The sequence below is a fragment of the Natrix helvetica genome (genome assembly GCF_964273705.1).
Source record: "Natrix helvetica genome assembly, chromosome: 2".
Classification (NCBI taxonomy): domain Eukaryota; kingdom Metazoa; phylum Chordata; class Lepidosauria; order Squamata; family Natricidae; genus Natrix; species Natrix helvetica.
Window position 1 is genome coordinate 253,732,829 of NC_138552.1, and position 24,695 is coordinate 253,757,523.

General features: G+C 40.0%; 1 long non-coding RNA gene across 1 annotated transcript in view; it reads left to right on the plus strand.

Annotated features, from left to right (window-relative positions):
• LOC309385673 overlaps positions 1–24,695 on the plus strand; it is a 213,540-nt gene that overhangs the window by 107,430 nt on the left and 81,415 nt on the right. The window contains exon 4 of the long non-coding RNA XR_014174272.1: positions 18,290–18,416. This is a non-coding gene — a long non-coding RNA (uncharacterized lncRNA). The remainder of the gene's footprint in view (positions 1–18,289; positions 18,417–24,695) is intronic.

A 24,695-nucleotide genomic window follows, 5' to 3' on the forward strand; every position in this document is an offset into this window, starting at 1 on the left:
AGGACCCAATTTCACAGCTGCAGGTGGGTCAGGTTGGGGGAGAATTAATATTTGTTAGGATTAAGGCCACTCTGGTCCTCTGCGACGCTGGCAACCACAATTCTTATAATTCAGAATTCTGCTCAGAACAGCATACGCAGTGGTGGGATTCAATTTTTTTTACTACTGGTTCTGTTGGCGTGGCTTGGCTTGGTGGACGTGGCTTGGTGGACGTGGCCAGGGCAAAATCCCCATTCCCACCCCACTCCAGGGGAAGGATACTGAAAAATCTCCATTCCTTTCCCACCCCACTAACCTGCTTTTCAGCTCTGTTCTCCTGTGCAGGGCAACAAAAGAAAACCCAGTCGAACAGCTGGGACTCGGGAGGCAGCGAATAGATTGGGGGCATGGCCAGCCATAGGTAGTATTTGTCAGTTCTCCAAACTACTCAAAATTTCTGCTACTGGTTCGCCGGAACAGGTCAGAACCAGCTGAATACCATCTCTGAAATTGAGATGCTACAATTCCGAGAATGACAATCTCCTGGAAAAAGTTTGCTACTACTCTGAACCAGCCAAGGATAAATCTGAGGCATGTTTTGCTCTCCCAATTGCTGAGCCAGAGAACTTGCAACTCTGCTTTAAGTTGTGAACTCCAGGGAGTGGAGGACACATGGCTTGCTTGAGATGACTTAGGAATTAAAACTAAAATCAGAACTCAGCTTACAAGTATGGCATTGGGGGTGGGAGGAGGGAGGCATAGCTGTCAGAAAGAATAGTGGTTGGTCTAAATCAGTATTTCTCAGTTAGCAACTTTAACTTGTGTGGACATCAATTCACAGAATTCAGAGTTCAGTTGAAATCTACACATCTTAAGAGTTGCTGATTCTGAGAAACTTGATTGGTCTAAATCTTACTGGTGATCACCATGTAAGTAGCTGCTGCAGGAAGGAAGAATGGAAGACCTTTTCCCAATGGCTCGAGCCTGATCTTCATTCAGCTCTCATTTCCTTTACCCCCACCACCCAGTGCCTGCTATACATGTTAGAAAATTTATTGTGGTGTCATTTTTATGATTTAGGTATGTGATGAAAGGCTTGCCAAACATAGGGCAGTGATTCTCTTTTTTCCCATTCAGTGCAAACGCAGTATATTTCATGATATATCTAGCTTGGTCTAAAAGAAAGAAACCTCCTATTCAAAAATGCCAATAAAGAAACTAGAGGAAGGGGAACAGCCAAACCAGGTAGAAAAGAACAGAGCAGTGGGATGGGGACACCCAGCAGCTGCATCTTTTCTCAGATGCATCAAATTTTGGAAGACAAGTAGCATTGTCAGATGAAAATTTGGAACTTTACATCTGTGCCTCTTGTGTGAATTATAACCAGTTAATTTATGAGAAGAGGGGTTCCAAGGGGGGAAGGCTATGAATTATGGACTGAGAATCTACCTCTTCCCTCCCCTGATTCCCACCTCTTCCATGTGCTGCACAAGATCCAACTCTCTGTTCTGTTTTCATGCTTGGCCCTTTTTGTAGCTTATGTCCTTTTAATTATACTGTTGGCAAAAGCCTTTCTCTCCACAGGTCTGCAAGGGTGAGTAGGTGTGTTTGTGTAGCTGTCAACCATGGGAATGCTTCATGTAGCCTACAGAGCCATCTGTAGTCCGTCCCCGTCGGACCAACACATTTTATCATCACTGTCAGCCACAAAGGAACCCTACTCTGCCTACTCTAGCAGCCACCCCTCAGGTGTGCTCCCTCATTAAAAGGCAGGAATGTGGTTTGCTTTAATCTGCTGGTTGATTTGCACGCTTGTGTATTTGAGTGTGCAAGATTTCCTTTGCTCTTGCTGTTCTTTTGCCACTTTTCAAGTTCCAGGCAAAGCCGATGACTGAAGGCTGTTGTCACATTGTCCACAGCAGCTCCAGTTGATTAGTTTGGGTTTAGACTGGAAGACACGGTACATTTCCTTTCTTTTATTTAGCATGCTATTTGTTCTATTGATAGATCGATCTGCCTGTGGTTTTGACCTATAGGCTATTTCTAATAGGCTGTTATTGACTCCCCTAATATCCGAATCCTCGGGGCAATACAAGCTGCCTTGTAATATGACAGAGGCAAAAGGTGGTGAAAGGTGAAGGATATTTTTAGGCTGCTAGAAATCGAGAGGAGGCTGAGTTTTAAGCAACAAACCTTTGGTGATGGGGTTGTGGTTTGGAGTGGCTGAAGGCCAGAGGACGGCCAAAACTGGCTATTGCTTTTCTCTTATCTTATCTCCAGCTTCAGAGGCAATGAGGCTGTGAATACCTGCCACAGACAGAACCACAATGGTGGGAGTCTCACCTTCAGGCCCTCTTTATGGACTTTTGCAAATGCATTGAACTGTGACTGCTGAAGAAATGTGATGCTGCTGAGCGTTTCGTCTTGTCCACAGGGCTCATTTTAACTTTTTTTCTTCTCCCCAAAGTATGCTGGCTTAAAAATTCTGCTTCTACAGAATCTTGATTTTTGTCCTGTTCTAAAAGCACATGGCTAGTTTTGCTGCTGTACCTTGTTCCGAGCGATGCTTTTACATGATAGGGAGAGGAGATTTGGGATTCAGAATAAGAAAGTCTTCTGCTCACACCCCAAAGAGGAAATTGGCTTCACCAAACAACGGGTATGCCTTTCTGCCACAAAACCATGGGAGTGGATCTAGTCAAGAGCACTATATGGTATGAACGTATTCTCTCTCCTTTCTGCCCCTCTCCCTCCCTCTCCAGTGTATGTATGCGAATATGTGACACAGAGACCAAATTTATGACCTGATAAATCAGCTGCCCGTTTACAGTATATAGTTCTGGTTTGAAGTGCTTTAAATGAAAAATTCAATTCAGACATACAGAGAATAGTCTTTTAGATAAGCCATTGCACGGCATCTCAGACATAAAAAAGATTTTTTTATTACTATCCGGCAGTTCTGGAATGACCTTCCTGACTCTTCAGTTGATTCAGTAGGCATTAGTTAGACCAGGGGTGTCCAAACTTGGGAACTTTAAGACTTGTGGACTTCAACTCCCAGAATTCCCCAGCCAGCCATGCTGGCTGGGGAATTCTGGGAGTTGAAGTCCACAAGTCTTAAAGTTCCCAAGTTTGGACACCCCTGAGTTATACCCATGGAGATTTGTCTCCTCTGGTCATCTAAGCTGGGTATTAACTGCATTATCAATTGGAGATCCTCTGAGTAGGAATCATGTTTATGTTCCATATATCACGACTTTTGGTTAGAATTGTGTTTATGACATGTTCAAAGTATAGAATTGGGTAGCATTGGGACATTTTTATCTATTATATCGATGTTATTCCTTTACTAGGAATGTTACACTATTATTGGAAGTTTACATTTCAATTATTAGAAATGTAGAAAGCTGGATAGTGATAATGGCAAGATGATTTGCCCCAGGCAATAGAATTTATACGGTATATTACCCTTTGGATACTTAAGTATGTGTTGCTTTGAATTGCACATGGTTTGAATGTATGCAACTTGCAGCTTTTCCCAATCTGATACCATGCAGATGTGTTGAATTACATTTGGAGATTCACCATGTTCAGAAAAGACTATACTACTTATTTAAAGATTAAGTATGCATGCTAACCCTGCTCTGGAGGTGAGGGTGAGCTGATTGTGCATAATAACATCTCTTCTGTGCCTCTTTTGGCACTTGGAGAAGAAAGATCAGCTTGCATCTGTTATCTGCAGCATCTGAGTATCAGTAATTTACATTTGTCCTCCAAGTCTCCTTAAGTAAGATCAGAGATACATAAACTAAGGCACCAGGCCTTGTATGAGTCATAAAAGCTTTGGATGCAAGTCCTCCCCCGCATAGTGACTTCCATTTTAAATATTCATTCTTCAGTCATCAGTGTCTGGAAGGGAACATGGGTGGGCATGGAGAGTAAAAATCTTTATTTCCATTCTACATGGATAGGTATTTGGGGGTCTTATCTCCCCATAGACAAAGAACAATTAAATGTGGCAAATCTATCAGAAGAACCTAAACTTCATGCTGAAAGGCTTTAGAATTTTAGTTACTTTAAAGCAGTGCTTCTCAACCTTGGCAACTTTATGTATAGATTTCAACTCCCAGAATTCCACAGCCACCATGCTTGGCTGGGGAATTTTGGGAGTCGAAGTCTATACATCTTAAGAGTTGCAAAGGCTGAAAAGCACTGCTCTAAAGAGTGTCCTATTTGTATGCTAAAGTGTGAAACTATCCCATTTGGCACAGGATGGACACTTTCTGCTGAGTGAGAAAAAATGGCTAAAGCTCTGCAAGCTGGAACTCTGAAGAGAATACTCAGATCTATATAAGCTGAATAAACTTTGCAATCTCTTCCTCAAAATCCCCCATCCCAACTCCCCCCCCCCAACCACAGGCTACACTCTTGATATGAACCATGTGTTTCAAATATTGAAAACAATACAGATCACGTCTGTATCAACAAGAAGAATGTTGCTTTATACTACTTCAATTACTGCAAAAGAGAAGCAGTTCCAAAACTGGCAGAGCACTTTTTAAATGCAGAAATAAACTAGGTGTCACCTGGCATGTGGCCAAAGCAATGACTGGTTAACATCATTGGTGTGTGTTTGCATTATCCTAATCTGACCTGTTTTACAACAGTTGGGGAGCTTAGCAGTGCCTTGTGCTTGGAGCAGCCTGTGCTTTCCTGGTCTCCGTGTTATCTCAATGATTTGCTGTGTACTGACAGAGGCTCTGGTCCAAAATGTAGCATGTGGAGAACCAGAGCTTTGAAGAACGAATGCTGCCTGGTTTGCGCAGTAGAAGCACAGCGGGCAATGAGGACCAGGGAAGTCATTGATCCAACTGGCCTGATGGGAATATCATTCACATTGATCCCTGAAGAGTTTGACATGGGCAGAAACAGCTGGGGGATGGCTTTAGCTTGAATAACTCAAACCCAACATTATGGAGATGACTTCTGAAGAGGTCAGGGAAGGGGAAAATAATTATAAGGAAATTTAGCTGTTTGTTTCTTCTTCTTCTTCTTCCTCCTCCTCCTCCTGCTTCCTTTGCTGCTGCTGCTGCTGCTTTCACTGCTGCTGCTGCTTCTTCGGCTTTTGTTTTTTTTGGCTTCTGCTTTTTCTTTTTCTGCTCCTTCAGCTTCTGCTCCTGCGGCTGCTTCTGCTTCTGCTTCTTTTGCTGCTTCTGCTTCTGCTTTTTCTGCTCCTGAGGCTTCTGCTTCTGCCTTTTTGGCTTCTGCTCCTGCTTTTTCTTCTTCTGCTGCTGCTGCTGCTCCTCCTCCTCCTCCTTCTGCTTCTTCTGCTTTTTCTTCTTCTTCTTCTGCTTCTCCAGCTTCTGCTGCTGCTGCTGCTTCTTCTTCTTCTTCTTCTTCTTCTTCTTCTTCTTCTTCTTCTTCTTCTTCTTCTTCTTCTTCTTCTTCTTCTTCTTCTTCTTCTTCTTCTTCTTCTTCTTCTTCTTCTTCTTCTTCTTCCCCCTTCTGCTTCTGCTTCTGCTTCTCCAGCTTCTGCTTCTTTTACTTTTACTTCTTCTGCTTCTACTTCTTCTGCTTCTTCTGCTTCTCCAGCTTCTGCTTCCTTTACTACTACTACTACTACTACTACTACTACTACTACTTCTTCTTCTGCTTCTGCTTCTGCTTCTGCTTCTGCTTCTTCTGCTTCTCCAGCTTCTTCTTCTCCTTCTCCTTCTCCTCCTTCTTCTTCTTCTTCTTCTGCTTCTTCTGCTTCTCCAGCTTCTGCTTCTTTTACTTCTGCTTCTGCTTTTTCTGCTTCCTCTGTTTCTGCTTTGTCTACTGTTTTTGCTTCTGTTGCTTTCTGATATGGCTTATTCTGTGGCTCCTCCTCCTCCTCCTCACCTTTAACAGGAGCCTAGTTTGTAAAATCAGAACTGAGTTAAGCTTTCTCCATCCACATTTTCCAGGTATAGCCAGGTATAAAAAAAATCACCTCCTGGGGCAGAGAACTGTTGAAGGAAGAGAAGAAATCTTAAGTTAGCACATCTGAATATTTCAAGTTTGGAAGAGTTAGAGTTAAGGTTTGTGAACACCCTGATAGAGTTTAAGAGAGTTGTTTGCTTTATATAGTTCTCTCTTTGGTTCAATTGCTCTTTAATTTTGCTGCCTTTGGTTGTTGTATGTTAAATATATATCCTCCCATGACTTTGGTTAAGTTGTTTGCTTGCTGTGGCAGACTAGTAACATGCAGTGCAGATATACATGGAAGATATGACTGTAGATTATGGAGTCATTCTAATTATCATCTGGCAACAGAGCAAATGCCAGCATTTGCAGAGTTAAACCAGCAATCTGCTGTAAGTGAGAATGTGTTCAGAATGCCAGTGGTCATGGGACATTTAAAACCTGCCCTTCGTCTTGACCTAAATCCATTTGTGTAAATATTCAACTTGTAAACCGAAGGCAATAATGCAGTAAAACTCAGAGTCAAGGCAATAAATTGTGAAGGAGAGGATTGTGCAAAAATCTAGTTTTCTGACTATTCCTTACCTATAAAATCTACTTGGGTCAGAAGAAAGCTCACTTATCCAGAAATGTAGTAATCCACTAGGTACTTCTTGAGAGCTTTTTAGCACTGCCAATCAGAAGACTTGTAGGAGCATTGGCTTTTCAAGGGAAAAAATAAAAGCTGGCAGAAGGATCAGGAAAAACCAAGATAGCTATAAGTGTTGCAAGATAAAGATATTCACATAGGCATATACGTATACTTGATTCTGCATGTAATTCTATGAACTTGCACAGAAGCTCCCTTATTTTCGAGGAATCATGCTAAGAATTAAAATATTAGGCCTTTGGTTTGGCATTGTTCATTTGAACCATTGTGAAATTAGTTTTAAAAATGAGGGTATGCATTAATTAGTTTATTTTGCATTGATCCAGCTTGTATTCCTAAAGGGATGCTAAATGCAAAATTACAATACAAACTGGCTGAACAGCAAGTTAGGTCTCTTTGTCCCACCCGTATGTATTCTGATCTAGACATTTTTTGGTTTAGCTCATCAGCAAAGAGGTAGTGAAAGGAATTCTACTGGCAAGGTTTTTAAATTAGAGAGCTGAATTAGTGGTAATGAAGAAGCCCACACCACTGCATCTTTTTCTTTCACCTTTATTTCTTTGCCTAGAAAATACAGCAGAGTACAAAACAATCACTGCTGTGACCTCATTGCACCGATTAATTTCCTCTCTTCTGCCATACCTCATTGCTTGCAAGAGACAAGGCTGATGAAATGAGCAGAACAATGCTGACACATCATTCACTTGAAACCGTGACATAACATGTTGATGATGTCATGTCATGCCATAACATCAAGATGTGGAGAGGGCAAAGGCATCTTATTCTGCCCCGGACTAGTATGAAAAACAACTGTCTTACAAGGAACATGTATCAACCACCCAAAACATTGTATGGCATTGCATCATAATTACTTTACTGAGAATTGATCACATGCACACAGATGGAAGTTGAATTCAAGTAATGTGAGTGCAGAACCAAGACCTAGAATCGAGTCACTCTTTAGGAAACAATGCCCATCATGTCTTGAATGGCAAATGAGGGCTGGAAGACTTGGCGACTCCAGTTTGCTACTTGCTAATCATTATTTGCACTCTGTGCAGCCATATTTGGAGAAAGCCTCCCTCAGCTGAAATCTATGGCAAAACTCCAGTTAAGTCACCCATTAAGTCTAGACAACAAGATTGAGATCTCTTCTACAAATAAAGTATGAGCAGCCACTAATGAAAGCATTTACTTCTAACAAAGGCAGCACAAAGTGCAACAGTGAATGGCATTGGGATTCTGCTAGCAGCAACAGCAGACGCTCCACAGAGATTTGTGGGGGAGAAAGGCTGCCATAGTTATTAGAGTGGTTAGTGGAATGGAACAGGAAACATGAGGAGGTTATGACATCACCATCTCAACTTGACGTGCATCATCTATCAGGGATGGCTTAAGGATAATGAAATAAATCATAGCCTGATGCAATGAGATGGACAAGATGACCCTACTGCTGCTTCCTTTCAGCAGTAACGAGTCTACAACGAGAAAAGAGTAGCTGCGTCTATCAGACGTGTAGAAATCTGGTGAGCTACAGTTCATCGGTTCTGAGGGCACCATTCTCACGGGTACACAGTTACTTAGTACCTTGAGACAATAAAATGGCTATCAATCCTTTTTGACCTACTTTTCCGATTTTTACATTTTTAAAGTGTCTTTCAGATTTCTCACTTCCCCCACATATTTTCTGAAACGATTCTCTGCAGAGACATCTAGGGGAAATGTCTATGGCAAATATATACAATGGATTCAGACAGTAACTATCAGCAATAAGGAAAGTGGTTTCGGAATCTGTGCTTCTTGTGATAAACACGAGTTTTCTCTCCTGCTACCAAATCCAACTAAACAGGTTTGGCAGGTTTTTTGAAACAAAAACTCATAGAACCTCCTTCAGAGGTTCAGAAGGAAAGTGAGACACTTTTTTTAAGGTGCTTATTTCCCAACTAGCTCCCACTTCCAGGGTTTGGGGTGAAAACTAGTCTTGACTCCAAGCAAAAGTGCTCTTACTTCTCTAATTGTATGTTGTTGGGAATTATTTAAACTCAACTGCAATATTTTTTTTAAAAGCAAAATAAAACCATACAATCAAAGAAATATCACTGAGTGGGAAAGATACCAAAATTAATTCTGTAAGAAAAGGAAATAATATACACTCTCTGCTTGCATCTGGAAAAAAAAATTCCAAATCTAATGAAACTTGTCATTCACTATTGTTTTCTGCTGGTTCACTTATTAAAAAGAGACTTTATGATTTAATAAAACAGGTGAAGATACGCAGCAGGGTGTAGTGGGAAATGAAAAATCTGCTGTGGTTATGTCAGACCTCCTTAAAGGGTTTGTTGGATGGCAATTTAATTTATTGTCTCTGATAGCACAATTTTAATACCTCTGCTTCATGTGGCGAATTTGTATTTTGCAGTGCCAAGTTCTCTATCTCAAGACAGAACATTATATTAACCCATAGTTTTGGCAGAGGATGATCTGAGACAGTGAGGGGAGAAGCAGCAGCATCTTAAACCCATATAGCAGTGGGGGCTTCCTCACAAACAGCTATGAAGTTCATAATTTGGGGGCAGGATACAGAAAACTCTTTGTTGAAAAACATTTCAAGCTGCTTTTCCTCAACAAGGTACCCCACAGATATGTTGAGTGACAACCTGCTTTTTACTCTTAGCATATATAGCCAAAGGGGATTATGGGAGTTATCATATGTACCTTAAGGATACCAGGTCTAGTAAAGTCATTAATCCAAGCAGGCTGCTTAACATATTTGATAAGCTACTTAAAAAGAATGTAAAACTGTAGAAAATTGGAAGCAAGAACCAGGATCTTTCAAGACAACCAAAATAATTGTTTTTCAGCTATCCCTTGAAAGTTAAATACAGTCTCCCTTGAATTGGGCTCAACACCTAGCAATGGCATGGACATTGTAATGATATTTTCTTAACAACAGTTTAGAAATGAATTGCTATTGCCTTTTAATGGGATATTTTTTCCATTTCCCCGCTTAGCATGCTGTCTTGAAATTTCTTGGTGTCTTTCAAGTTATCAAGTCCAAATATGGTTTTTAAAAATCAACTAAAGTTAGTTAGATGCCCTAAAACCCTTCTTTTAGTTTTGAGGGTCCAGTGTTTTGCCTGTTTTAAAGTGTCCCCCTTAGCTTTTCAGTCATTCCAGCAGCCTTTACAATGCATAATATAATACTTTATATATTCTTTATATATATATGTTACTGTGAAAGTCCGAAATCTGGTGAATGTCGACATTCACCGGTGAATGTCGACATTCACATAGTGGCTTGGTGTATGTCCGAAATATATACCCTTATCCTCTCGACACCCTTACCCTAATACCCTTATCCTGTCGACACCTTGGCTCCTCGCTTCCTTTTAAGCGTCTTCTATTCGCGGACTTCTTTTTTTAAAAAACCTGCGATCCTGCGCGGTTAGAACGAGTAGTTTCCAGGACCGCGAATTGAAAAGCAAAAGTAAAGCGTTACGCTGACTCGTTATATATATGTCACTGTGAAAGACCGAAATTGGTATGTGTCGACATTCACCAATTTTGGTCTTTCATTCACCGGTGAATGTCGACATTCACCAATTTCGGTCTTTCACGGTGACATATACATTCTGAAACTCTACATGATGCCACGTTGCTACCTTCGGGTCTAGCTCCTCTACTAGAATCAATTTGCTCAAACCTGATCTGTAGATGCCCATTCCGAGACAAATTAAGAGATCTGAACATAGAAATGGCCTTCTCACTGGTAGCTCCCTCACTCTGGAACAACTCAACCCTGAAGGTAAACTTACCTCCATCCCTTTATCTTTTAGGCAATAGGTGAAGGTCTTCCTCTTTGCAGGCTTCTGGAAAAATGAGAATTATGTTTTAATGTCACTTTAGTTGCCTGAGTTTTATGAAAGACCACAGCATTTTTAATCTTTTAGATTTATTTGATTTTAATGCACTGTTGCAGAATTGTCCAAGTAGGCAGCGTACAAACAATTATAATGAATAAATACATTTCTAGAAACAGGCTATTCCATCCAGCAGCATCTAAGGGAGGAATGGAATGAGGGGGAAAAGTAGAATGATTAAACCAGTGTAAGGCTACCATAGTACTACCCCATCTCATTGTGTAAAAAAGCCAACACAATCCTAGGCTTTATTAACAGATATAGAATCAAGATCACATCAAATGTTAATATCACATTATAATGCTTTGGTAAGACCACACTTGGAATACTGCATCCAACTTTGGTCACCACGATATTAAAAAGAAAGATGTTGAGACTCTAGAAAGAATGCAGAGAAGAGCAACAAAGATGATTAGGGGACTGGAGGCTGAAACATAGGAAGAATGGTTGCTGGAATTGAGTATTTCTAGTCTAGTCAAAAGAAGGGCTAGGATAGCAGTGTTCCAATATCTGAAGGGCTGCTATAAAGAAGAAAGGGTCAAGCACCAGAAGGCAGGACAAGAAGTAATGGGTGGAAACTAATCAAGGAGAGAACCAACCTAGAACTAAGGACACATTTCCTGACAGTTAGAACCATTAATCAGTGGAACAGTTTGCCTCCAGAAGTTGTGGATGGTCCAACACTGGAGATTTTAAAAATATGTTGGGCGTCTATTTATCTGAAATGGTGTAGAGTTTCCTGTTTGAGCAGAAGACTTCCAAGATCCCTTCCAGCTCTGTTATTCTGTAAGTGCATTTGGGATATCACACACAAGTTCTTTAAGGGTGGAGCTTGTGATGCAACACATAGGTCTGCTTATGAAATTTTGATGAAAAGCAGAAAAGCTTCCTTAGATACCCAGGCATTCTTTTCAACACCATAGCAGCTGCTCAACTTAAGGATGGTCCCATTCTTTATCGTTAAATAATACAATATAATCTACATCTAATCCATATGGAACATATGAGATATTTACAGACCCTAACATAATGAAGACATTTTATTAAGGAATTTTTCGTGTTAAAATTGTTTTTGCCCATATCCTTCAGGATCTTTTTGATTGAGCAAAGTTGTCGCTCACTAGGAATTCAGTAGACTAAGGAGTTAAGTCTTGGCAAAAAGTTGCTGAAACATCTTGAGTTTGTTTGATGCTAATCTGGAAATGCTGAGATTTTCCTAATTCTCAACAAATTTCAGTCCCCCTCAACAACATATGTGGTAAAATGTTACAGCCATGTGTAGAAAAGAAGTTTTAGCAGGCTTATTTTTTCCATAGCTAAGCCCATTGTTATCCTCCAAATTGTAATCTTATCATGTATACAAGCTGTTCCATATAAATAGCCCATGTATATTTTCAGTAGTTTCAGCTGAAACCCGTTAAGAGCAGATGTGCCTACGGTTTCCTGGCAAGGCCTCCTCTGAAAAGTATTTTTCCGTTAACAGCATTCCCCCCATCCCATTCCAACCCTTTTCCTTTCTGTTCTGGGAAGGAGTGGGAGAGAAGAAAGGAGGGAAAGAGTTTCATTCATCATTAGAATGATTCTTAAATGTTTTTGAAGCTGGTGTGATTTATGACACTTGTGTTCTGGCCTTTAAGAACTTTGAGTGCTGGGCAAAAGATACCCAGAAATTTGCTAGGAAGGTCTTTTCTCCACTTTTCCCTTTTATGTTGCAGTCTCAGTATTCAAGGCCAAAAGAGATTTCATGCAAAGGAGATCATTGATTTGCAGCTTGAAGATTTGGTTCTCTCTCTCTCTCTTTCTCTCTTTTTTGAAGCAGAATTATTCTCCTTTTCTCCCCTCATCTACACCAGGAGTGAAATCCTCCTGGTTGGGCCCAGTTCAGCCGAAATGGTAGGAACAATTGTCCCTGGTTCTGCGAAGCGGTAGTAAAAAGCTTCCGACCTGCGTGATTGTCGTAAGCTCTTTTTTCCCACTTTTTAAAACATTTTTTCCCCTGCTGGTTCAGGTGAATAGGCAGGAAAAAATGCTTTAAAAAGTGAAAAAAAGAGCTTCCGGCGATCACACGCATCAGCTGTGAGCCATGTGATTGTCGGAAGCTCTTCTTTTCACTTTTTAAAGCATTTTTTCCTGCCTTGAACCGGCATGAAAAAAATGCTTTAAAAAGCGGAAAAACAGCTGATCTGCGCAATTGTTGGAAGCTCCCCCCCTCTCCCCCGCCGGTTTTAAAAGCATTTTTTCCTGCCGGTTCGGTTGAATAGTCAGGGAAAATTGCTTTAAAAAGTGAAAAAACCATTTCCGACGATCATGTGGCTCAGCTGTGAGCTGCGCAATCATTGGAAGCTTTCCCCTCCACTTTTTAAAGCATTTTTTCCTGCCTATTCGCCCAAACTGGCAGGAAAAAAAAATGCTTTAAAAAGTGGAAAAAAAGTTGACCACGCCCACCCAGTCACATGACCGCCCCACCAAGACACGCCCACAGAACCGGTGGCAAAAAGATTAGATTTCACCACTAATCTACATCCTTCTGCTGGATCTGTTGGATCCAGCAAAGAAAAACGGCCACATTTCACATAGCTTGATTAGCTAGTTTGTGTTTCATTTTATTGCACAAGCCAGACTCTTGCCTTTTTTTGAACAATTCCTAGGTTTCCTTCCTTTTAAAACTACTTTTTTGCCCTGCATCTTTGCAGATTGGTTAATGGATTAGGACATAGAAACCAAAAAGACAGGAAGGAAATTACACCACAAATATCCAAGTTTGCGTTCCAAATCAAACCTTGATTTCATACTGGCTTGCTATCAAAACCAAGCTAAAGTTTGTTTAATTACATGGTCACACTATGCTATGCGAAAAAGACAAATTCATAGATTTTAGCACAGTATATGAATGTAGTCAATGTCGATATAAAGCTGACACTCTTTCTTCAGTCTAAATCAGTGGTTCTCAACCTGTGGGTCGGGACCCCTTTGGGGGGTCAAACGATCCATGGCACTGTGTTAAAGGCTCGCAGCATTGTTAAGGTTGAGAACCACTGGTCTAAATTAAGGCATTTGCACTGTCTTAGAGTTAACTCTATAACATGGTTTATAAACCTAGTCAACAGAACAGAATAAGAGTTTAAATTCCTCTTTTCTCTAAAAAGAATGCTCTATGTGTCAAAGCTTATAGTACTGGCTTGATCCCCTATTCTTACAACCTATAGCAATTTGAGAGAATAGGCATTTCAGGTTAGAAGTGTGATTCCAATGTAGCTGTCTCCTTGGGGAAATAGATATAAGCAAAGAGTGAAGGATGTAGGGTTTTTTTTTTTTTTTTTGCTTTGCTTCCCCTTCACTTTTGTCTATCAGAGGCTATAAGAGCCATGGCGGTGCAGTGGTTGGAATGCAGTATTGCAGTCTACTTCTACTGACTGCCAGCTGCCAGCATTGGCAGTTCAAATCTTACCAGGCTCAAGGTTGACTCAGCCTTCCATCCTTCCAAAGTTGGTAAAATAAGGACCAAGAATGTTGGGGGCAATATGCTGACTTTGTAAACTGCTTAGAGGGGGCTCTAAAGCACTATGAAACAGTATATGAGTCTAAGTGCTATTGCTATTGCAATCTCTGGCTCTTCTTTCTTTGCTACCTAGAAAGGCCTAGAAATGCACATACATATGGAGCCTTTTGCTTGCTACTATTCTCATGAAAGGATTTATCTTACTAGGTGCTAGACTTGGCTTTTTATATATATTTATGTGTGTGTGTGTGTGTGTGTGTGTGTGTGTGTGTGTTTTCGTAGATTTTCATGGGTGTAGGTATGCTGGTCTTGTTGTATTTGGGTCTTTTCCCATGTAAGATTGAGATTGTCTTGGCAACGTTTCGGCAAGGTCTCACTTGCCATCTTCAGGCTGGGTTTTGGGCTTAAAGCGTGGTCGGAGCTGCCATCTTTCTGTAAATCTTGGTGAGAGTGTGTGGAGTGCTGGCTTTGTTTGAGTAAGTGGAATGATTGGTTGTGTGATTGTATCATGATTGGATTGGTGTTGATTGGTGCTGGCTGTGTGTCCGTTGTTGTTTCGTGTTGTAATGGCCTGGGTGGTGGGTGAGGCTCGTTTGTTGACTAGGGCTGGTTTCCAGATGTCTGGTAGGTGGGAGGTATCGTCACGTTTATTCACGTTGGGGTGTTTCTCTATTTCGATAGCTTCCATAATTATTCTCTTGTTGAAGTGTTCAGTTTTGGAGATTAACCTGGTTCCTTCAAAATTAATGTCATGTAGCTTTAAGGTGCTGAAAAGGGAGGAAGTTTTTTCTTTTTTTCTTACTGCATTCTCATGATCTGTGATGTGTGCATTTATTCTTCTGTTCGTTTGTCCTATGTATGTTGCAGGGCAGATTTTGCATGGTATTTCGTAGACTCCTTGGTTTTCTAGCTGGATTTTGTCTTTGGGGTTTCTTAAGATGTTGGCTATTTTTTGGTCAGTGTTGAAGGCTGTCTTGATATTGTGCTTGTGGAGAATTTTGCTGATTTTATCTGTGGTGCCTTTGATGTAAGGGAGGAGGGTGATGCCGTTGTCCTGTTCTGTGTCTCGGTTTGGGGGGGAGCCTCCCTTTGGATTAGGTTGGTAATTGTTTTTCTTTGGAATCCATTGGAGATTAATACATTTGTGAGTTTGTGTAATTCAGTTTTCAGGTGGTCTTTGTCGGCTAGGTGTTTGGTTCTGGAGATGAGGGTCTTGGCTACAGAGTTGATCTGTGCAGGGTGGTGATGGGATTGTGCGTTTAAGTAGCGGTTGGTGTGTGTTTTTTTCCGGTAGATGATATGTCCTATGGAGTCATTGGGTTTTTTGTAGATTAGGATGTCCAGAAAGGGAAGTTGGTTGTTTGCTTCTATTTCCATGGTGAATTGTATTTTGGGGTGTAGGCTGTTGAAATGTGTGAGGAAGTTGTCCAGTTTTTCTTTCCCGTGTGGCCAAATCACGAAAGTGTCATCAACATATCTAAGCCAGAGTTTGGGTTTGTGTTCAGATTTATCTAAGGCGTTAGTTTCAAAATGTTCCATGTATAAGTTTGCGATGATGGGTGAGAGGGGCGATCCCATGGGTGCTCCTTCTATCTGTTTGTATCTTTGTCCATTATGGATGAAGTATGTGTTGGTTAGGCAGTGGTTGGTCAGGTCCAGGATATGCTTAGGGGGGGTTGTGTTTGTTCTGGATATCTGTCATGGCTTCTTTTATAGGAACTTGGGTGAAGAGGGATATGACATTGAAGCTCATGAGTAGGTCGCTGGATTGTAGGTTTTATTTCTTTATTGTTTCTATGAAGTGGAGTGAGTTTTGTACATGTGAAGTGATGGATTCTGTGTAGGGTTGAAGTTGTTTGGCGAGGAATTTGGCAAGATTCTGTAGAGGTGAGCCTATGGAGCTGACTATGGGTCTGAGTGGTGTTCCTTCTTTGTGTATCTTGGGGAGGCCATAGAGCTTGGGGCATCTGGATGATTTCTCTCTAGGGATGATTCTTTGCTGGATTTCTTCACTGATGGGAGAGGCTTTTATTTTGGATTTGGTGGTTTTTTCCAGGTAGGTGGTGGGATATGTGTTTAGAGGTTTGTAAGCGGGGTTTTGTAGTAGGTTGGATAGTTTGGCTTGGTAGTCAGACGTGTTCATCACCACTGTGGCGTTGCCTTTGTCTGCTGGTAGAATGATTATGCTGTTGTCTTTCTTCAAGTTGGTGAGTGCTTTTTGTTCTTCTTTCTGTAAGTTGCTTCTGGGTGGATTGCTAGAGCAGAGGACGTTGGTGACTTCAAGTTTGATTCTATTGGCTTCATCTGGGTTGATTTTGGTGAGGGTAGCTTCAACTCCGCATATGATGTTTTCAGTGGGGATGCGTTTAGGGGCAATTGCAAAGTTGAATCCTCTGGAAAGGACATTGGTTTCAGCTGTGGTGAGGGTCCTGTCTGATATGTTGTGTACTGTTTGTTCCATGAGTTGCTGTGGAGGGGGGTTGGGTTTCTGTTGTTTTTCTAGTCTGGAGTTTGTTGGTAAGTGTGTCTGTCTTGTAGGAGGTTTCTGTTTTGGCTCTCCAGAGGGCTAGTTGTTTGGATTTGTCACAGAGTGCTGGGTGGATTTTGTTGCTGAGTTTGAGGTGAAGAGTGAGTAGGTCCCAGTTGGTTTGATCTAGTAGGAATCTTTTTCTGTGGAGTTCGTTTCTGATTAGGGCTAATTCAGTTCTTTTCAGGATCCTTTTGGTGCCTGAGGTTTTAGAATGGAATTTTAGTTGGAAGCATGTGGGGATCACGCTTTTGTCTCAGCAGTTGCATAGGAATGTGAGGTCACATAACATGGTGGCTCTTTGGATTTCAAGTTTCTCGTAGGTCCTGGTGACAGGAAGGTTTCCTTCCCGTAGAGGTAAGATATTTGTTTTCGTAGATTTTCACGGGTACAGGTATATATATAAAAATCTGTGTGTGTGTGTGTGTGTGTGTGTGTGTGTGCGTGTGTTGTATTCGTGCTGATAAATAAATAAAGGACAAATACAACACAAATATAAAAAGGCAACATTAAAAATATGGTTTTCTGCCTGGATGGTCTCCTGCAGTGAGCCGATAGACAGAAAGGGGGAGTAGTGAGTTCCCTCCCATATTTGGGCATACCAGGGGTTGTAACACAAATACATATATGCATACGTACATGCTTGGCATTACAAGATAAGATAGAAAGACCTGCACATGCTTTAGAGAACAAATAAAAGTATACAGTATTGTCAAGAGAGTAAAAAATTGAAATGGAAATGGGCTGGTCACATACCATGTTTTCCCCAAAAATAAGACCAACCCAGAAAATAAGCCCTAGCCTATTTTAAAGCATGTACCTAATATAAGCAGTACCAAAGGTGGTTGCTGCCAGTTCTCCCTGGTTCTCCTGAACCGCTAGTGGAATTCAGGCCTGGGTCGCAGAACCAGCAGCGACCCAGACCTGACATGCCCCTGAACTGGTTCCCTTGCCACCGCTGAACCACTGCCATTTTGGATTCTAGTGACTGCACGTGCGCAGTTCACTATGAATTGTTCTGTGCATGTGTGCAGAAGAATTTATATTGAATAGCGCAAATGTAGCACGCGTCTGGTGCGTGCAGCATGTGTCTGGGCAACACGCAGGTTGCAAACTGGTAGTAAAATTGGCAGCAACCCACCCCTGAGCTGTATCCCCCCAAAAAAGCCCTAGTGAAGGGATGGGCATGGCCTGCACAGGATGCGGTGAGCAGCAGATGGATCGCCGGCTCTCTGTCTGCTGTTGGTCCTGCCATGTGAAGATGAGCCTCCCACAGCCATCCATCCATTCAAGCCCACCAACTCTCAGCTTTCCCACGCCCCACACATCGCGTCCAGATTGCCGGCCTTCCCCCTGCATCTCTGCCTCCGTCTGCTCCTTGAGCAGGGAATCAACTCATCTGTGCAGGCTGTATAGCCGCAGAGGCTTTAATTCTACAGTGAATAGGCAATGGCTAAAATGATGATATAAATCTTCTTCTCTCTCTCTCTCAAATGCACAGCAAAATAGCTGAGAATTTACAAGTAGAATTCACTGGGACCAGGCTGGAGAAAATTGTGATAGTTACCTGTGCAAAACACATATGATGTAGCTTGTTCTTAAGAGGCACACTTGATTGAACAATTAGATTGTTGAATTTAGTAAGCAAACTGGCTATTGGTAAACTCTTTAAAATGTGGGTTTTTCTTCTAAATTACAGTGGTACAAATCAATGACATTTAGATTTATAAGTAGTTTTTTGATTAGAACGTTTCTTTTCTTATTTCCAGATTTCCCAGATGACACACAGATCCATTTCCTTCTCTTGCATCATGCAGCCTCTAAAGTATATGCTTTCACCTAGAACAAGCGACTCCCTTTTTTCACTGCTTGAGAACAGATGATATTTCAAAAGAGGTACTTCCTTATGTCTAAAAATATAATAAAATGTGCAAAGATACGTATGAGTGCAGTAATGTGGGGAACATAGCAGAGGTGCTTTTCCTTGTTCAAAAAACTCAGATGGTGTGTCAATCAGAAATGAACCTGGGTCTAATTGCTTCCAAGGAAATTGTGATCCTATTACTAATGGCACAGTTTCAGTTGTGTTCTATTATAATAGAATGAAATCACATAGTACATTATATGCACTCTATGTCTTTGAATAGTTGGTACCATGAGATTTTGCTTCAACTCTATGTTCACATTTTGGAAAGTTATAAAATTACACTTTGTTATTCAGTTGACAACTTTTTTACTCTGTTTCAAGTTTATAGAAGAGTACTTTCTGTTTTTCAGCTATAAATTGGCACTAACTAATACATGCTTGTGCTTAATGATATGGATGAGATGGAAGGTAGGATAGAATTCATGAACCTTTCTTGAATATTGAATGTTAAGAAAAACTGATCACAGAGATTGTTATCTAAGCATTAAATCAACAGTTCTTGCTAACACGGGAATGGATTATCTAAGTGATATACTATATACTCGAGATCACTTGGCATGGATTAGTTCTTATTAGCACACCATAATCTTAAAGCTAGATTACTCTTTTGTAGTTGTTATTTTAAGTCCTTGAAAAATATCAAGAGCTGGGTAAATAGTAGCAATGCGGAGAAGTAAAATGCTGGTGGTAGCAAGAAATGGAGCAGGGTAATGAAGTGTTCTATTTCCTCTTCACAAATTTGTTAAATCAACTATCATGTTCTGGTCCAATAGAATCTCACCCATTTGGTAAAGTGGGATAACTGGAGGAGGGGTAAAACTGCTGCATTTTTGTTGTTTTACTGCTTTATTTAAGATTTACTATAATGTACACTGTTTAAAATAAAAAGTATGCAATTTAGGAATTAGATTTTGTTATGTTTATCCTGCAAGACTGCTTCTTGTCAATTATAAAAGGTATCTTGCTTATGTTTAAAACCACTGCTTCAGCTTGGCAATATGCCCATTGTCCTTTGCCCTTGACTCTCAAGCTGAAGTATGAGTGTTTTTTCATCTGAAGGTGACAACTACAAGGCTCTATTGGGGAAGCGGCAGTTTATACTTTTCATCCTTTAGAGCCCCAAAGTCTCTGATAAGAGGTATCTGTTCTTTGCCCCAGGCTTCAGTTTTGATAAGACAGAAGGCCTGTAAGAAAGAGGGGGGCAGAGATGGTGGTATAGTGCTTTTTGCCGCTGCAGAGTGCTATCCTCCTCTCCTTTCATTGGCAGAAAACTTTCTTGACGTAAAATTTACAGTCCCATAGCCAATCCCTATCCTGCCTCTACTGCTAATTCCAGTTACTGAATCACTTGACTCAGGACAAGGTCATGAGTAACAAAGCTTAACAGGTTTTGTACACTGTGAAACTGCTGTTAGATGATATCAGAATAAAGAGGAAAAACATTAGCACTGATACAACTAAGAACTCAAGCCTATCTCACAGTTTGAAAATGGGTTAAAAGCAACATCATAAGAACAAGGCAACTTCACCAGAAGTCATCCACAACACAGTCAGTGCTATCTGTCTACTATGCCATGATCTAAAACCTGACCGAAAATGACCCACATAACCTGTTTCCTCCAGGCCTTCTGGAGCTGCAACCTACCTTCTCAAAAACCTTTCCTGAAAGGAAGACTGGATGGAAATTGTTGAGTTCAACAATTACTTCCTGAAGAAGGATAATATATAACCACCTCCTTCAAGGCAGGACCACTCTTTCCTCCAAGGAGGATAACACCACTGTATGGATTTAATCACACTTCAACTCCCAATTCTCCTTCCCAAAGCTATGAGGGGGATACATCCCAATCAGTAAATGGCTGAAAACAATGCTAACTGTTATCCAATATAAAATGCTGATATATTGTGTGTGTGTGTGTGTGTGTGTGTCTGTGTGTGTAGTCTCTTTGGGTTTATACTGTTAGTCAGAACATCTGTGGATATGGAGGTGGAACCTTTGCAGTTCTAGCCTGGAAGCACACAGTTCTAGTAGGACCAGTAGAAGTACATTTTTGTAGTAACTATGGTGCCAATCATGGTTTTCTGTCAATTTTCTATAATACGCAGGCAGCTAGCTCAGAGCCTGGCTAGCTTTGCTGATACTAGAGTCAATGTTTTTGTCCAAAGAGAGAGCTACACTTGAAAACAAAGGGTAATTCATTCTTTCCCATTGAAAAATGTCTACCTGTAGAAAGTGTTGACTTCTATCGTTCTATCAATCCACAAAATCAGTGATGGGTGTTTGATTTTGTTTTTTTGTTTCAAAGGCACTTTTCCTGAATATTTCCAAAAAGAAAAAAAGAAAAAAAGGATAATTCAGCCAGGGGCAGGAGCCAAAACATCACTGTAGAACCATCAGCAGCCAATATAGGCCCCTGTAGCGTATGACAGGAATGAACAAATTACAGATTTGTTTGGCTCTGTTGTGCTAGTTTTTAATTGGCTCCCGGAGAGGTCGCAACTACAGCCAGATGAAAAGTAGCCCATTTAGAATTAAAGCCCAGAAGATTGCTCCGAGTCCCAAAAATAACACTTTCATACAAAAATTCTCTACCTCATTAGCGTTCTCATTTTGTTCATAGTATTCTGATACAATTTACAATCCCAGGTGATCAACCAAGGGTCTCCAATTTATCTTCTTCCCATCCTTGATGCAAAAGGCATATGTAAGATATACTTGGTCATGAATGTTAGGGGAACAAAGTTTTGGCCTGTACTTGTAGTTTGGGTGTTCCTGCAGTTTAACTAGTACTCTTCCATAAAGTTGTATTTGTCTATAGGTCACTGTTTTGAACCTTAGCCTCTTTAAGATATATAAACTTCAACTCCCATCTTGCTGGCTAGAGAATTCTGTGAGCTGAAGTCCACACACCTTAAACAGCTACGGCTAATAAACACTGCTGCAGGTTACAGTGAGATCAGAAGCCTAGGATCATATTCTAAGAGATTAATCACTCCGATCTTCTTTATGATAACATCCTTTCCCTCACCACATAGTCAACCTACACTTTTCTCAGATCTTGAAGTGTGAAGGGCTTTTTCAACGTTCAAATTCAAAGAACAAAAGAGGAGGGGGGGAAATAATTAAGAGAGGAAAAACCTCAGGGTGGGGTATTTAAACTCTTATATGTTTTGTTGTTGTTGATTTTAGCATATATGTTTTTTTAAGTGGTTTGAACTTTACAAATACTGGTTCAAATTTATTTAATGTATTTGTTTAAGATATATGTATACCTGACACAAATCATAGTATTTGTATACAATATACATTCTATACATTGTATACATTAATAATTATATTTAAATTATTGTATAATTAATAGATTTTAAAAATATACTATTGTATCCAACAATAAATGATAATATTTATAACTGAATGGAAAAGGAGAATAGGTATTCTTTCATTTAACAACAACACTTTAAATATAAAAAATTCTGGGTAGAGTTACACTGGAACAAATATTACTTGGAAAAGATATGAACCTAGGATACAGAAACAAGAAGAGGCAGCACATGCCAATGTTTTCTCAAGTAAAAACTAGTCTGGGTTTGGGAAGCTAGCACATTGTAGATGTCTTACTTTAGAGTCCTTCAAATAAGTGTTGATCTCTTTTGAAGTACTGTTTAAACTCTAACTATGTTACTTTAAAATTAGCTTCATGTATTGCCAGAAAGTAGTTAGTTTCAGCAACAACACAGTCACTGTAATGTACAAACCATGGCTTAGGGCTCAGCATACTGTGCATACAGTCAGGTGTGGTTTATCTGAGATTTAGCAAAATCTGTGTAGTACTTGCTGAGAGTTGACCGCCAGTCAAACTGTACTGTTTCTGACCAACAGATCAACAGAGATGTCAAAGCCAGTCAGTGCTCAGAGAGTTCAGTTATTGTCCAGTGACTGAAATCAAAGCAAAACCATCTGCTTTTGTTGCAGTGGTTTTTGTTTGCCAAGGAGAATTCCCAGTCTATTTAAAGGATGTTCTGAACTGATATGGTAATACATGCAGATTGATGGCACCAAGAATATGGGGTTGTGGTGGAGCCTTTAAATGGGAGTGCCTCCAGATATAATTAATACATTAATAGAACAGAATAATTAATAATAATAATAATAATTTTATTTGATTAGCCGCAACCCTCTCCCGAAGGACTCGGGGCGGCGTACAATCAAAACAGATAAAATACAGATAAAGACAAACATACATACATAAAGAACAAAGACATATACATGTGCATGGAGGAGGTGGACTCATAAGTGAAAGACAATTAAAAAACACAATTTAAAATCCCATTAAATAAAATTACTGAATTAAAAAACCCATCAGGAGCGTTATGAAGTTATGATTGAGCCAGGCCGGCTATTTGGAATAGGTGGGTCAATTGTAGTTCAGGGTTGAATTGCGGGGTGCTTAGTACTCTCTGAACTTGGTTGTTTTCTTGCAGAAATTTCATTACCAAGGTAACATCATCAGTGCTAGTCGGAAGTGGGATTGCTCTCATTTTATATCCTAGTTGCTAGCCCTGTCAGGTGGGAAGTTCTTGGTGGTTCCTTGATTGGACTGTTGTTTATTGTTAGCTTGTTTGTCAGAGTTGGTAGGTCATTGCCTAGGGTATTATTTGATTTTTGATTGTTAGACTAATGTTATTCTTTGTGTTAATCTCTGTTCATCTGGGTGTTGATTGCTGGGAGATATTTTGGTCTCTTTGTTTCCTTTTCGGCTTTTTGATTGTCTCTTAAATGGTATGTAGATGTTGCTTATCTCTATGTGCCTAGTGATGGCCTATTTGTGAGAGAGCCAAACTTTTAGGAATTCAGTAGCATTTTTGGATTAGCTTGGTCTAGGATGCTCACAGTTCCCAGTTGAACCTATGGTTGAATCTGTCCATATGTTGTGAAATTAAGGAGTTCTCATAATGTCTCCTGATTGCTGGTTGATGTTCATTGGTCTAGTCATTTCTTTCAGACTTGCTTACATCTATGTGTCTGTGTAAAGTTGCTGCATTACTCAATTTATCAGATAAATCAGCTTGCAAACATAGTGATTAAAGTTATGTGAGGTAGAGAAGCAAATTCCTATAAAAGCTTTAAATGGTCCATGTCAACTTAAAAGAGGAATTCTTTTAAAATGGTGCAATATTAGTGTGTTTTATTAAAACCAAAGGAAGCAAACATTTTTATCAAACAGTTGTTTTTCCTTCTAAATAATTGGTTACATTTAGGTGATTTTTCAGCTGGCCAAAATGATTGAAAATGGAAATTATTTGTCATATGTCTTTGATGGCCAAAGAGGAACCTGCAGATTGAGAAAAGGGAACTAGTCCTTATCTTGTGGAATTTACAATTCAGGCATGGTATTCGCAGCTTTGGATTTATTCAGGGAACTAAGAAAATGAGATGATATTACTCATTAACAAAATAACACTTTCAAAAGGTACAAGAAGCTACATTTTGACTTCTGGTTCTAGAACCAAGGCGTTTTTGATTCTGAAAACTGAGTAGCTATGATGATAGACTTGACTGGTTCCTTAAAAAAAAATACAGTGTTCCAGGAAACTGATGGAAAGAAAGCTAACGGAGTACCATTTCTAAAGCTCAATAAGAAAAAAAATATGGATCATCTGGAAAGAGAAAGGAATGAGAAAAATTTTGTACGGAACATAATTCATAATATAAATTCTACTGTCTGTGTGTGTGCAAGTACACATGTGCGCACACACAAACACATGCTTCCATAGAACAAATATTGTTATACTTGATTTTGAAAAATTCCAGACTTGTTTTTATGTGAAGGATTTGCAGTGACTAATAATTTTAGTTTTTAATCCTAACCTTAATCATTCATAAATGTCCATTATCAATGCTATATCCTTATTATTTAAAGTAACATTATAAGAACCCCAGTGAATAGGGTCTCTTACAAACAGTCAAGAGTTTACTTGATTCCATGGGTCTCAGAACTTAAAAAGCAAAATACACATTCTTCCTCCTCGTTGGCATTGTATCTCACAATTTTTATTTTGAAAGATCTAAAGTTACTGACAGAAAACAAACTGGTAAATATGAATACAGAGAGTCAAGATTTACTTTAATTTGGTCCAGAAGGAGGCATACAAACCTGAATAGTGGTTCCAGAAAACAAAAATAATTCTTTGTGAACTGTCAAAGCAAATGTTTGGCAGCCACTGCAAGCCGTAGTATAACTGCCCAA